Here is an 11029-nt window from a genome sequence, read left to right on the forward strand (position 1 = left end):
TTTATCTTGCATCTGGTTATATACAATTGTGTTCATAAGTTTACATACCCTGACAGAATGCACATGGGACGGTCTTGGATGTTACAACATTACAATGACCCAAAACACAAGGCTAAGTCCACCTGTCATTGGCTACAGCAGAAAAAACTGAAGGTGAAGGAGTGGCCATCTCAGTCTTCTGACCTCAATATCTTTGAGCCACTTTGGGGAGGTCTCAAACATGCAGTTTATGCAAGAAAACCCAAAATCTTAAAAGAACTGAAGGTGTTTTGCCAAGAAGAATGGGCAGCTCTACCATCTGAGAAAATAAAGTACCTCATCCACAACTACCATAAAAGACTTCAAGCTGTTATTGGTGTTAAAGGGGCCAATACAGAGGATTAAGAACTAGGGTTTATCAACTTTACATCAGGGTCATTTGGATAGTTTCTGTTGTCAGTATGATTTAAAAAGAGCAAACACATTTGTTTGATAATAAATGGCTTCACCCAACCACTAGCCACGAATGAAAGAAAAGTTTTTGTATTATCATTCATATTCTCTGAAAAATGGCCAAAGAATCACTAATTCTGCTCGGGTATATAAACTTATGAACACAGCTGTACCTAGATGAGTGCAAATGTAGGCCATATTCTGAAGCTGAATGAGTATGCAGGGTCAGGACCAGGATCAGGATTCATAACAGAACTTCATTATCGCTACTGCTGGCACTAACTTTTAGCAGATTATAGTGAAACTTACTCTAACTTTATCAAAATTACCCTTCAAATGTATGTGTTCGATGTACGTGTGTGTATAATAATATGGAAAATGATTCATGACTGTGTCTACGCAATAAGGTTGCACCAATCTGATATTAGGATCGGATATTGGCCCTGATATCAACATTTTAGCTGGATCTGGGATCTGTAAAAGCAACCGAGCCGTATGACCGATCCTTCCCCCTTTAAATTTTTGCGACACAGGCTACATCACATACGCCTAGAGTTGAGGGCAACATGGAGTGAACTCAGGGGTCTGTGATTTGGAGGAGGTATTTCAGCCTTACCACACCAACTAGCTTGGCGGCGAATGTTGCCAGGGGTGGTGGTAGCACTGCCAAATACAACCCGATAAATTTAATTAAGCACCTGCAGAAGCACCATGCAAAGGAGCACGAGGAATTCCAGCAGCTCAACAGATCAAAGGGGGCCACTGCTGCTGGAGGTAATGCACAGCTAACACTGGTAGATGCTCTACAGAGACGGGAACAATTTCAATGATATCAGATCGTTATCGGGTATGAACTGATATGCAAGGTCCCAGCATCGGTATCATAACTGAAAAAGTTGGATCAGTGCATCCCTACTATGCACACTGTATGTAGTTGTGTGTAGATGTGTATCCGCATTTATGTGTATTATACATCATAGACTATATATAAGTGAATGAATTTGATGTGATGTCACCCATTGGTTCTTGAGGCCTTGTGTTTCAGCCATTTTTTAGTTATTTGGAGTAACAAGTGATCATATTTAGGCAAAGTGAGGAGCTGAGGGAGCATAAGAGGTGATGGGTTCACAGATGCTAAATGCATGATTACTGCCACAGTAAAATTACAAAATGTCATTTAAAGTATATCTAGAGTTTCACAAGGAGCATATAGCGGGAAATGTAAGGCATGTTTCCATACATCCTCCTTTGGACAAACTGTTTTCTCTGTTCATGGGATCAATATTTTGGTCCCTTTTCATCCAACTCCAGCTAGATCCTGAATGGAATTTGAAACAGTGTTTAAAGAGGGTTATTACACTGGGTTACAAAGAAAGGTTTTTTGCAAGTTGTCTAGGTTTTTTCAACTGAATTAGGACCATTTTGCACCGCTAAATCCAAAAATGACATGTTTTTTTCAATCAGGTCAGTTTTTTTTGCTAATTTGATTTTGAAAAATTTGATCTTCTCACAAAATTGATTACATTTTTGTGACTTTATCAGTTAATTTTTTATATAGTTCTCACCCAAAATAGGTTTTGAGAGAAAAAAAAAATCATTTCACCATTGTACCTGTTATGTACAATGGTGTATTCACCGCAGATGTAGCAGAATACGTCAGGCTTATTTTTGCAAGATCTTCTAGTCAAAGCCATTTCATTCACCTGTAATATTAAAAAACCATTCATCATAAATTGGCAAAAGTAAAATCTTCAGAACTCATTTATTGGAAGAAATATGAAAGAATTTTGTATCATATGATGTGAAAATGCCCATAAATGTAAGCAAAAATGTTAAAAAGCCAATATGTAGCATAGTTCAGAAAGTTGACCTGATTGAGCAAAATTAATGTGAATTTTGGATTCAGCACACCAAAATTATCCTAAATCAGCTCAAAAAACTTAAACAATAAATTTGTTGTTGACCAGTGTTATCAATAACTCTTTCTTGTTCTATTGTATTTTGTTGCATTATAGTTTGTATTGTACGATTTGGTACAGCTTGTACATTGTTGTGTTTTAAGTACTTCAAAAGCCCTGGTATTACAAATTAACCTTGGCTACAAAAGCTGTGTTTTGTGACAATAATCTATGCTATGTGTAGCTTCTTAACCACAACTACAGTGGAACTATTTTTCAGGTATAAAATATATTTTAATCAAGAAACAGAAGCTCAGAAAGTTTGTATGTAAGTGAGTGTATCCATATTCATGTACAACTGTGTATATGTGTTTGATCAGATACAGAGGTGTCAAGTAACAAAGTACAAATACTTTGTAACCTTACTTAAGTAGAAATTTTGGTTATCTCTACTTTACTGGAGTGATAATTTTTCAGCCGACTTTTTACCTCTACTCCTTACATTTTGACGCAGTTATCTGTTCTTTCTACTCCTTACATTTTGAAAATAGCCTTGTTACTCCTATTTCATTTCAGCTTGGTATCATTGTTCAAATAAAAAAAAACAACTATCCAGATAAATGGCGCTATCCAGATAGAATGAATTTGGTTGTGGTTGGATGAGAAGTATAAACATAGACCACTCTGACACCCTATTGGTTTGTACGTGATCCATCGCACCTGACTTTTCGCACCATTACAATACTTATAGGCAACTAGTCATCACATCTTCTGCTCCATGAAACACATTAATGCTCAGTCGTACACATATATGGTTCTTTAACACATTTGCATTGGACTAAATTGTGGGGCATATATCTGGCTGAAACTAGTAGCCTTGTGTATCTCAATTTTTTCAACATTAACATTTTAATATAACATTATAGTTATCATGGCCTTCAGAAAAATGTTTTTTGGGGAGGTGGGGTAGTACACTATAGGCCCCTGTGGCACCGCCTAAGCTTTTGTTCTAATGGCATTTTTTCTCCTTACATTTACTTTTATACTTTAAGTAGTTTTGAAACCAGTACTTTTACACTTTTGCTTGAGTAAAAAGCTTGAGTTGATACTTCAGCTTCTACAGAAGTCTTTTTAAACCCTAGTATCTGTACCTCTACCTAAGTCATGAATGTGAATACTTTTGACACCTCTGGTCAGATTTGAGAACTGATCTACTTTTGGGTAGACAACCTGTTCTTTCATTTTATTTTATTCTAATATGTTCCACGGTGCAGTATTTAGCATCTTGTTTGACTTGATGAAATGAAGAAATAAAATATGACTAATGGATGATGTCCTGGCACAAAGGGGCCCAAAGAGGTCCACTAAACTGAATGAAACTCTCACGTTCCCTCACAAATGACACTGGGTGAAACTGATGCGGACGCAGCAGCAGCAGCAGACCAACAATCTCCAAAACTCTGTCTCAAACACACACACACACTCACATAAGACGACCTCCACTGGGGTCACATTCCACAGCGAGTGCAGGGTCAAAGCCTGGGTGGGGTGAGTCCAGGGTCACAGTGCCTACAGGACACAAGATCTCACAAGATCCCAACAGGGGACCAGTAGCACATCACTGCCGCCGCCGCCACCCTCCCCCTACCCAACAGTTCAGCCATGACATTTACTTATCTGTGAAATAAATACATGTCTGGAAAGAAATCCAAAGCAAGGTTACGCTCTCAGTGACGCAATCTTGGAATTCCCTGGTTATCTGAAGCAGCAATTTCCCTTTAATAACAGCAGTCCAGTCATTGGCATTTAGAGAAAAAAAGGATAAAAGGTAGAAAACACGTCTTGCACCTTACACATGTTTGCGCAAAATTAATTCATGGGAATCAAAATCAAATATTAGCACTTCCTAGTAAAAGCTAAACTCGTGACTGTACTCGCCAAAGATAAGGGAACACATCAGGTGTTAAAAATGAATGAGCAAACTGGAAATTGCCTTACCCGGTAAATGCAAACAAAAGAGTCAACTGTGTATAATCACTTTGTAAGTCGAGAAAACTGTGGTGTCTGTCTTGTCTTGTCTTGTTGCCTTGACAAGCACAGAATCAGGACGAGGTTTATCTAGACCAGTCAGAGACAGATAACATTGAACTTAACTCTGTATTTATGGGATCAGGAGTTTGTTCCTGTGTTGAAATAGTCGAGGCAGTGGTGAAAGGTAACAGTACATTCACTCTATTACTGTACTTGAGTCCAAATTCAAGGTACTTTACTTCTCTGCTGCATCTCAGGGGTAAATACACCTTTCACTCTGTTATATTTATCTTACAACTGTAGCCATTAGTCAATTTAAGGGGATTTCACAAAACAGATAACAAGCTTTTGGTCATCAACTGTTTGTCAAGATGTTTATGAGTTAACAGCTCCACCTAATACTGATTTATTTACTTCTAAACTTCTGACATGGTGTCATTTAAGGAAATGCTCACGTCGTTCAATCAGGGTTCGTACAGATTTTTCAAGGTCAAACTCAAACACTTTTAAGGGTCATTTTAAAAAATTTCCAGCACAGCACTTTATCACTGGGGTAAAATACATATCTACATCTACTCCTGATTATTTTTTCTACTTTTTATCATACTGATGTACATTGTATTATGCAATAAACATATAAAATTATGTTTCATAATAGCAAGAAGTTTAGAAATTAAAGGAGAACACAAAGTTTTATCTAAAAAAAGGGGAAACCACTTGGCGTTCTTCAGGCACATTCGCACCAAGACGAAGATTAAGATAAAAATGTACCTGTAGTCGACCTGAGAACACCAGTTTTCTTTTTTAACATAAAATTTTATTTTTTCAAAATGTATCACCTCTCTGTAAGTAACTATGGCTTGACATTTAACCTGGGAGAGTTAATACAGTGCAAAAATCAAAATCTTATCAAGTGTATTTTTCTCATTTCTAGTCAAAACATCTCATCATACTTAAAATAAGACATAATCACCTAAAGAGTAAATTCTCAGTGAGATATAAGAGCTTATTTTTAGACAACAGATCTTGAAAATCTTATTTCAAGAAATCTTACCAAGATAATTTTCACTTGTTCCATTGGCAGATTTTTTTTTTGCTTAATTCAAGATTTTTTTTTGCTTAATTCAAGGAAAAAAAATCTGCCAATGGAACAAGTGAAAATTATCTTGGTAAGATTTCTTGAAATAAGATTTTCAAGATCTATTGTCTAAAAATAAGTTCTTATATCTCACTGAAAAGTTACTCTTTAGGTGATTATGTCTTATTTTAAGTGTGATGAAATATTTTGACTAGAAATGAGAAAAACACACTTGGTAAGATTTTGATTTTTGCAGTGTATTAAAAATAAATAAATAAATCCCATCACAGAGTTATAACTGCAAGCACTTTCAAGCACTTCATTTAAAATTCAAGCACTTTTCAGACCTTGAAAACACAGCATTGAAATTCAAGTATTTTCTAGGATTTCAAGCACCCGTATGAACCCTGTTCAATGCTGTTGCCAAAGAATCCGATTAAAAAAACAAAACTTTGTTTTTCTTCTCTCCTCTCCATTAATCATGGGATGAGCTGTCACATTAAAGTGGTGTTCACTGTTTATAAAACTGGATGTAGTCATCAACGAAGCTCCAGAAACAACAGGAACACCTTATAAGACTGATGCTTCAGTATTAATAATGAAATTATATCATATCCAATACATCAGAAGAGCCAAACCGACACTTTTACATCAATTTCTTCAGTTTTAACTACATGTTACGACTTAAATACTTTAGTTTATGTTTAGTTGTTTCCTTTACTGTTGTAGTGCATTTATTGAAAGACACGCAAAATACCTTTGAAGGATTGCTATTCATATCGAACAAACAAGACAGTAAAATGATGACTAAAGCCTGTGAAATAATAGAAATAAACAAGTGACCTTTATTTCTCACAGCTTATTGTTCAATATATGTGTCATCGCTGCATCTCAGGGGCACATGAATTGACTTTATGAGTAGAAACTATTTTTATAGGCTGGATGAGTAGAAATATAAACTGTCGTCTGTTAACACCTGGTGTACATGTTCTGTGTGTGACTGTGCAGTTAGCTACAGCAGATAAGAGCCATGAGAGAAAAGCTGAAGTCATTTAATGAGTATTGGCCATAATGCGCACAGGCCAAGTACATTATACTTCCCTTTCTGTGTATTTGCAATGGGAACAATGGACACAGAAAAGCTTCTTCTTCTTCTTTTCTGTTGTTTTATATTTCACAGATGATTACTGTTAAAACTGTTGCATGAAGGAGGAGAGAAATGTAGATTTGAACACCACACTGGGCAAGTACCTGAACATGATTAAGTCTCCTCAGTTCAATGTAATGAGCCCTGATTCAGATTACACTGCGATGCGAGTGTTAGCCACTGTTCTATTTGTGTATTTCAGCCTCTATTATAAGTACTGCTATCCTAAAACCTGTTGATTTCATATACTCTAAGGCTACGTTCAGACAGCAGGTCTTAATGCACAATTCAGATTCTTTGGTGAAATCTAATTTTTTTGTGTGCTCGTTCATATAGCACATTAAATGCGACTTCTATCAGTTTTAAGTATGAACTAAATGCAACCCTGAAGTGACCCGCATGTGCAAAAGAGGTCCACGCAGGCACGCAGTGTTTATGGAGGTAACACTCCAGGGACGCAGAATTGTGACGTTTGTTGCATTTCAGTGACGTAAAGGTCGGATAAATGCGACCTGGCCGTTGAGACTGAAGTCACGTCAGATCGGACTCAGGACCACATATGAAATTGGCTTGGGTCAGATTTGAAAAAAATCGAATTTGTGCTGTTCAAACTGTCTCTAACAGATTGGCTACAGGTCACATATGGGCAAAGAAAATCGAATTTAGGCAACATTTGCCTGCAGTCTGAACGTAGCCTAAGTCTGTTGCAGCCTCAACACCAACGTTTAATTCCAGTATTTCAACACATGGATGAAACAGGTGCAACTGACTCATCTATTTTCTGAATGAAACAGGCAAAATCTGATTCTTCAGATGGGAAATGGAAACAAACAGGAGTGCAGTTTGCTGTGAGAACTCCTGTATGTCTTGTTCTATGCACATTTTTCTAGCTTTGTGATAACAAGAGTTTAATTATATGCTATTTTATTGGAGCGCTGACACTACAGTGGGTTAGGGTTAGTAATGTCACCCTGAAATGGGTCCCTTGGTGGATGTTAAAAGGTTTTAAACAGTATCACTTGGAAACCTTGAGTTTTCTCACAGGCCATTCAATTACTGACTTGGCTGACCCGGATTCTCTACAAAACGACCAAAAATAATGATATACATGATTACGTCTAAAGCTACTTTAACCTACCATCATTACTTTATTCCCTCCAGCTGCAACTACTCTGCATTTACAGAAAAACTACACACCGCATGTAAAACATACCGCATATTTGTGATGAGAAAACGCTCCTAAAAACAAACGAACATGTGAACATATGCTTATTCTCTGAATCCTGAAGGGCCTCAACATAAGTGAGGATGTGGTTATCATTTCACAGAACAGCAGGGGAAACCCTTAAGGACTGTAGTTATTAACCTAAAACAGGATGCTAAATCCCTCATGTGCCCATTTCGTAACATGTCGACAGCATGTTATGCCAAGGACAGGATGTTGTGTATTCACTGTAGTTAAAAAAAATATACACACACACAATGTCACTCGAGGCCAAGGCATTGTTGCACTTTTGAACTAATGAAACTCATTTTTTAGTTTGATGGATTTTTTATTTTTGCTCAAACTGATCAGTCTGATGCAGTGAGGTTTTGTTCAGAGTGTGTACACGAGTGTAAGACATATTATTCTAAATTATATTCCTGCAAAAGATAATTCAGGAAATAGCACAGTGGTAAATTAAGTAAAATAAACCTGCCTTCATGATAAAAATAGTATGTGAGATCAATAGAAGACATCAGCACTAATCATAAACTGTGTTTTCCATAGAATTACATGAGTCTGGCACAGCACAAAAGCTACTTTGGTTGTTCGTGAAGCTTAATGTAAACGACAACATGAGGGGCATAAAAATCAACTAAATTATGGTTATAGACCTCTTCAGCAAGTTTTGTTTTGAAACGTTTACGGTATTGTCGCTTTATTATCTGCTCTAGCTTTTTTAACCTCTCGTACACAGATAATAATAGCAGCCCAAAACCATATGAAATTCACTATTTTGTCGTTAAAACCATTAAATGATCCTGCAGGAGGACCCAAAATTCCCTGTCTGTTTACCTGAATCTATGATTAAAAAAGAGGGAAAAACACAGGAACCCAGACAACACTTAAGCTGAAAACCTACAGGGAAAGCCCTGCGTACAACACCTGAGCCACCTTACTGGACTTCACATCCTACTGTCAGTGAAAGCAACACAGGACGTGCTGTGAGTTGTAAAAAGCCTATTTCATGAAGCTTTAACAACTCGGTGGGCTGTGTCATAGCAAAACCATGCAGCAATCTTCAATTATACAAACAAGTAATGATGAGAACCGTCAGTCAAGTGAACAGAGGGAGGAATCTGCAGAAAACTCGAGCAAGATCAATTTCAACGGAGTCAAATGCTGCAAGGTACTCGAAAAGCTCTGCACGTCTGATAGTGATGCATCTGTGACTGCAGAAACACCATGTACATGCAGAGGGTGGAATAATCTTTCCCTCCATTATGAAATATAAAGTTCAACTGATGCTACGATGTAGAAAAATGAGCTGCTAGCCTTAACACCTTCAATCAAGGAAGATTATGTAGCTTTACAGCCTTGATCAATGATAATTTAAGGATGTGAGAACATTTTAAATATGATCTCAGAAAAGTTTCACATCATATTTCAGAGCTGCTCCTCATTACATCTGCACTACACAGCCTTGAACACAGTGTATGTTTGTCCACATTAAGAACAGAACAGGGCAGTCCAGTCTGCATTTGTTCACAAGTCAGCATTTGTGTGTCAGGCATGAGCATGACTACTGCCATTATAATTCTGGGCAGGTGATCAGACTTGACCCCCACCAACTATGTCTGGCCCGCCAGCCAAGATCGTGTGCCAAGTGTCTGGTGTTGCCCGACACCCCACTGGCTGGTTAATGAAGGGCTTCGCGGGGGAGTCAGGGCGGGGTGGTGCGGAGGGAGAGAGAGAGAGAGAGAGGGAGGGACATATGGGGCGAGGGTTGGGGTGGATTTGGGGGGGGGGGGGGGGGCACACTCTGCTGCTTCAATTGCAGGCCTGTATCAAGCCAGCTGTTGATTCGCCCACCATAACAAACACAGGCCACACAAGGGCCGGATGGCAGAGCAGAGTGGGCAGTGTGGGACACTGGCAAGCATTACTGCCCCCCCCCCATCCCAAAAAAAAAAAAAAAAAAAGCCCCGGCGATCAATTTCTCCACTGTCGCTACGGAAACAGAGCTGTCTCTCCTGCATTCTTCTTGCTCACTCCTTTTTCTTTCTCTTTCCATCTCTATCTATTTCCACCCTCTAGCTTTTCTCTCCATTATCTGTCCTGCTCGCCCCCTTGCCGTCCTCTCTGTTTCTCCTCCTTCTCACCTGCTACTCTGGAACAAATCAACAGCTGTCTCGGCCTCAGTCTGAGCAAGTGCACTGGCTGTAAAACAAACCACTGTTCTGTGAATACAGTCATTAGTCTGGCTGCTGATTCAAAGGTAGACAGCAACTTCCTCAACAGGCCCCTAGTATTCTGCTGAGAGACCATCGAGTCTGGGAGTTCTGGGCACCGAAGTCCTTGAAATTTGGGAGCAATTATCATAGAACAATTTAAAAAGCTTAAATAATCATCTTCCAAATGTTTAAATGCTGAAAGATGGCGCTGGGTTTTATGCCCAAAAATCGAATCATAGATAAGCCACTATTTTTTTTTTTTTAATTATTATCTACATAAACAAACATGATTCTTAATAATGTTCTTTATCATGTCCTTCTGAGTCCCACGAAAGTAAAAGTTTTGTTGTGTTTTACATTAAATAATTGTCTTGATTGGAAACAGCATAATGCAATACTTTATTCTGATACTTTTTTTTTCACAAAATGTCCTTTGCAGAGTGCTTTTTAAGTAAATATGTGAAACTCTTGTTCCCTACTGAGAGCAAAAATGCATTTCTGGTTCTCCCGAGGATAAATGTCTTCTTATATGTGCAACATCAACAATAACAGTAACACAACTACAGTACTGAAAAGGCTGTCAATGCACATTTGTTAAACAAAACATAAATTGGTATTAGATAAAAGAGACCCTTTTAGGTAATGACTATTAGAACACATCCATGGGGAATATAATGCAACAAAAAACAGGTTGCATGATTAACTTTTTTTTGAGCAAGAAAGGTCTTCAAGGACATCACCTATCATTCACACATTAAAAACTCAATAAACTGAACTGATTCAAAGTGATTTAATATAGGCCTTATTACCCAGCTCTCAGTGCAACCCCTTCCCCTTCATGATCTATTATCTGCAGGATGACAACATTTCTGACAAATCAAGACCACACTGCTCTAAATGACCAAACGGTGCCTGCTCTGGCAGAACAGGCGGTTCCAGCAGCGCTGTGCAAACATTAGCTCTGCCAACACAGAAATGACTACTGCCTAGCAAAGCCACTCTTAT

At 38.1% G+C, this 11029-nt stretch overlaps 1 protein-coding gene across 1 annotated transcript in view; it reads right to left on the minus strand.

The window, feature by feature from the left end:
- Positions 1 to 11029, minus strand: part of wtip (WT1 interacting protein) — a 45762-nt gene that overhangs the window by 31856 nt on the left and 2877 nt on the right. The gene's annotated exons all lie outside the window — the stretch shown is intronic.

This window comes from Sphaeramia orbicularis, chromosome 3, assembly GCF_902148855.1.
Source record: "Sphaeramia orbicularis chromosome 3, fSphaOr1.1, whole genome shotgun sequence".
Taxonomy (NCBI): domain Eukaryota; kingdom Metazoa; phylum Chordata; class Actinopteri; order Kurtiformes; family Apogonidae; genus Sphaeramia; species Sphaeramia orbicularis.